The 5,290-nt window shown below is 34.6% G+C and overlaps 1 long non-coding RNA gene across 1 annotated transcript in view; it reads left to right on the top strand.

Moving 5' to 3' along the window:
* The first annotated feature begins 3,449 nt into the window (after positions 1-3,449).
* Positions 3,450-5,290, top strand: part of LOC104850892 — a 5,017-nt gene continuing 3,176 nt past the window's right edge. Inside the window, exons 1-2 of the long non-coding RNA XR_004514786.1 lie at positions 3,450-3,486; positions 3,632-3,833. This is a non-coding gene — a long non-coding RNA (uncharacterized LOC104850892). The remainder of the gene's footprint in view (positions 3,487-3,631; positions 3,834-5,290) is intronic.

Genomic DNA, 5,290 nt, shown 5'->3' with positions numbered 1-5,290 from the left:
TTAATAGAAATATATATTTTTTTATTTTTCCCATACTGGGGATGGATCTTGTACAAGCTAAATAAGAACTTTACTACTTAAATACATGCCCAGTTCTTTGTTAAATTTTATTCTAAGATGCCCCATTTAGTTTCACACACCCACATATTCTACACACAGGGCTGTGAGTCTAGGTAGGTAATGTGATAGGCTAGAAAACAAGATCCTTATGGGGGCTTGTGGATAGATGAAATTATATTTAATTTAAGAAGTAAATGTACCATCTATTTCAACATTTCACATATTTGAGTAGTGTACTCTATACAGGTTAATAGCATTTTATGCATTTGTCATGCCATTAGATGAATTAAATTCTTTCCATCATAAGAAAAAAAATTAGAACATCTTTAGAACATTGAGAATTTTGTTCTGTTAAGAAATCGTGGGGTCGGGGATTTAGCTCAGTGGTTCAGTGGCCTGCCTTGCAAGCTCAAGGACCCAAGTTCAATCCCCAGTACCAAAAAAAAAAAAAAAAAAAAAAATGCCTTGCAAGCTCAAGGACCCAAGTTCAATCCCCAGTAGTAAAAAAAAAAAAAAAAAAAAAAGAAATTGTTAAGTTTTTGGTATTAAATTGATACTGCAATAATGTTCTGCAAGTTATTATTTTGTAAGTATGCATAATGAATAATTGATGGATTCAATGGTGTGAGGTTAGAATTTTGCATCAAAAATATATTTGAGAGCGGATAATAAATGAGTATAGGAAAAAATATTTGCAATATGTTGATGATCTTTGAAATTAGATGATGAGAATTTTGGAATTCATAATACAGTCCTCTGTAGGTTGCAGGTATTTGAACATTTTGATGACAAAAAGGTTTAAAAATATAAATATAATTTGTATGTTTCATAGTTTTTCCATTCACAATATAGATTTATTTTATTTAATCATTTATAGTTTGAGGACATTTTGGAGTTTAGATAACATTTATTTGCATGTAAAATTACATCATATTTATGCTTTTTCTTAAGAGTTATTTTGTGATATGATATTACTGTACAAATAAATATCATTACTTAAAAGTGATGTAACAACTTCACCCAGCTGTGCTGGATATATTTGCCAAGCTTATGAGCATGCCAGAACCACTTCATAACAGTAGCATTGCTCATAGTCATTTGTAAATGTTTCTAGATGTTATATATTTTTTTCAAAAATATTAAATGAATATAAACTTTTTGAATTTTTTTTGTTTCTAAATGAAAGAAACTACCATTGGAAAAGTAAAAGGAAACTACCCCTGAAAGGTGAATGGTTCATAACAATCTTCACTGAAAATAACCTAAAATATTCTCTATTCTTCAGTTATAATGATAGCTGGAGGTATTACACAACTTTATTTTACAATATTTTTTTCAGTGTAGATGTGAAATTTTCTCATCTATTATTTAATGCTGCAATGTCAAATAAAGTTAGAAAGAAGCTTCAGAAAAAAAGATAAATTTGAAAAAGACTACAGTCAATGAGAAAGAAAGGGACACAAGAAGATGCCTCATGTTGCAGCAGGTGCAAAGTAAATCAAGGAGAAGAACACCATGTTTCTGGGTGGGATTTGCCATGCACATTCTCACTATGCATGCTTTCGCTTAGATTGAAATGTGCCCCCAGCTTCTACCCCAGCCCTACCCTCCAGGCCTTGGCAGCTAACCAGTGAGAGGCAGAGCCATACAGGTGTTACAGCTCTCCACAAGTCCCCCCACCCCTGCACTCTCTGGCCTCCTAGCTGTGCTGGTACCCGGTTTCACACCACAGAGGCACAGAGGGTCATAAAGGCCATTCATTGTTCTGAGTTTCAGCCTCGATTTTGATTTAATTTATATGGTTAAAGGGGAGAGATTAATAACTACCACAAACTGTCATTTTGTAAGCTGTGATTGATGCTATTGTGTTGTGAATTGTATTACTTGGGTTAAGGTGTTGTGATTGATCTAATCAGTTGTCCTTCCTGGTATAATGAAAAAGAGATTGCCTCAGAATCATTAGAGACTCAAAACCTAAAGACAAGCTATAACAGGAAGATCAAAGTATTAATTCAGGAGTTAAACCAAGGAAAGTACCAATAACAAAAATAAATAAATTAGAAGAAATTCAAGAAAGACACACCACAAATATAAGCTGTCAGCTTACCAAAGGCAAATTCTGAGGGAAATGAAGTTGAAATGACTGATAATCAATCTCCTGGACATAGCACAGGAAATAACAAAACCAGTGAATGAGGCTCTAGAAAAATTCAAAACAAAATACTTTTCTAGATAACTACAGAGATGGTGAGCAGAATGGAAGACATGATTAGAGACTCTAGAAGAGAAACAGATAAAAAAAATACAGGCATTCAGGACCATGATAGAAGCCATGAGTGACCAGCATAGGAAAGAAATGGAATCCATGAAACAGATTCAAACTGATATCCTGATTAAAAACTCTATTGAAAATATACATAACAGACTGAGCCAATATGATGACAGAATATCAGGTATAGAAGGCAGGATGGTGGTCAGTGATCATGAACAGAGGGATCACTTAAAAATAAAAAGGGAACATGAGAAATCAATCCAACAGTTCCTAGATGTTGCAAAGAAGAATAATATAAGACTGAGAGTAGTCCATGAAAAAGTAGAAAAAAGTAAAAATGACATTAAAAATTGTGCACAGAATTAATGACAGAAAACTTCCCAAACAGAGCAAAAAATTTTGACATACAGATAAGTTAGGCATATAGAACTCCAACTAGCCATGATAAAAAATCTATATATAGACACATAATAATCAAGATCCCAGAAATCCAACAGAAGAATGAAATAATACAAGCAGTTAGAGAAAAGAAGCAATCATACAAAGGAAAGCCCATCAGAATCACAGCACTTTTCAAAACAAACACTCAAGGAGAGCCTGGAGGGAGGTATTTCCACCCCTAAAAGAAAACAATTTTCAACTGAGACTGATATATCTTGCAAAACTCTCTTTCAAAATTGATGGGAAAATAAGATATTTCCATGACAAAGAACTCTTGAGAAACTTCATGAATGACAAACCAGAACTCCAAACAATTCTAAATAATATCCTAGAAAAAGACAATGAAGATCACAACCGCATGAGGCCCAACAGAGCAAATCCCATGGGCAAGGCAAAAAATTAAATGGAGAGAGAGGAAAAAATAAAAAGAGCAAACAACAGGAAAATAACATGATATTGATAAGTTAATACATATCAATTATAACTATCAATGTTAATGTTATCAATTCACCAATCAAAAGAAACAGACTGGAAGAAACATTAATTATGGGCTCCCTCTGTTCACCAATTGATTCATTGGGTCTACTGATGAGTTTGCTGGCTGATTGTGCTGTCGGAATGTGGAACCTGGTCAAAAGAGCAGGTTCCTGGAGGTTAACCTAGTGTATTTCCCTCCCCAAGACTTCCCTTTGGTCTTTGCTTCCTGCCATAATGTGAGTAGCTTTCCTCTGTGGCAGGCTCTGTTACCATGCTGTTTCTGCATTTGAGCCCACCTATCATTGCCTGAAACTTCTCAAACTGTGAGCTAAAATCAACCTCTCCTTTTTTAAGTTATGAGTGTTGGGTATTGTGTTTTAGCAATGAGAAGATGACAAAGGCAATACCCAGAAGATCTCATTTGAAACCTGCAGATAGGGAAGGGAGGCCTTGGACATACAAGACTCCAGAAAATGGCTATAACCACCTAAGTTCACCACAGAGCTGTGGCCCTCATAATCCATCTCATTCCCACTTTGAAGCCTGGCTGACTTGGGGTGTTCTTGGTCCCCCACTGTAGAAGGTATGGACTCTGTTCTAGCAAAACTATTTCCTTCTATTTTTAAAAACAGTTATAAATATGCTCTGGGTTAAATGAAACAGTTTACACATAGATTTATATATTGCTCTTTCTTAATATTAGAGAATAAACACTTTTTAATACTGATAATGATTGTAAATGCCAACATTATGACTGAAGCAGGCCTGTCCTAGAAGTGTATAGCCACTGATTTCATGTTCTGATGTTTTGTCTAGTTAGAACTTCTCAGGGCTTGCAAGTGAGCTGCTTCAGAGGTTAGCTTACCCACCCATCCCTATGGGTGCCTCCTATAGTTGGTCTAAGCATTCCCAGTTTCTGTTTTTTACCTTAATACCTTAACAGTTGTGCAAAATGACAGTCCTCTGAGTAGAGCCTGGCTCCCCAAATAATACAATGGAAGTCACAATCTGAACATTAAGTGAGGGTGTGGGAGGAAATGTTTGGCAAGTGGTTAATCTGAAGGACAGGACAGGAGGCTGGAGAACAAGGGAAGAGTTGCATTTGAGTCCCAAAGCCATCTGATGCCAGAATTTCTTCTTTTCAGGGAAGGTCAGTATTTTTTAAAATTAAGACCTTCAAGTAATGGGATGAGGCCAACCTACTTGTGGTGGGTAATATAATTTCCTCCAAGTCTACCCAATTTATTCCAATCCAAAAATACCTCTTCAGAAACATCTAGAATAATATTTGCCAAATATCTTTGTATAGTGACTTGCAATTTGACTTATGGAATTAATCATAGCAGTAGTCAACCACTGAATCAGTGATTCAGTATACCAAAGTAAAACATATCCCAAGGATGATGCCATTACTCTTATTCTATTCATTGTGATGAATTTTATAAGAAAGCATTTTCTCAACTCCTACATTTTTCATATGTGGCTTAAAAATCTGTGGTAACAATCTAAATTTGACTCAAGCCTTGGAGATCACAGTAAAGGTGATGATAGCTTTACAGCTGAATAAAATTATTTGATGTAATGAATTAATTTAGAAAAAAAATCTAGTTGGAGCACAAGCTAATGAAATACAGTGATGCTGGCTTTGTAATAGTGATTTCAAGTGTAAAGTCAAAGGAAGGGAACGACATCTTTCTAGACTATATTAGATTATTCATAACCAAATATTAGCTTTGAAAATCCAGTGTAATGATGCAGGGCGAGTCCATTCTTGTTAGTGATAAAATTGATTAAGAACTATTGTTGAATAATAGTTCATTTCAAATTGTAGTATGAAGATTCTGAATGATAAACAGAATTTGCTTGTTTCCCATAATAACATAATTTGAAAGTCCATCAGAATTTGAAAATTTCAGATTATGACTAGAAATTAAAAAAGCAAAGCTACTTTTTTATGTTAGAAATTTCTTCTGAATATGCTTTCACTCACTATGCTATGGAGGGAAAGAAATGAAAAAGAAACCTTACTCAATTTTATAT

The sequence above is a fragment of the Fukomys damarensis genome, unplaced genomic scaffold (assembly GCF_012274545.1).
Source record: "Fukomys damarensis isolate Sample0158 unplaced genomic scaffold, DMR_v1.0_HiC HiC_scaffold_30, whole genome shotgun sequence".
Classification (NCBI taxonomy): Eukaryota; Metazoa; Chordata; class Mammalia; order Rodentia; family Bathyergidae; genus Fukomys; species Fukomys damarensis.
This window is presented reverse-complemented; position numbering and strand designations above follow the sequence as displayed.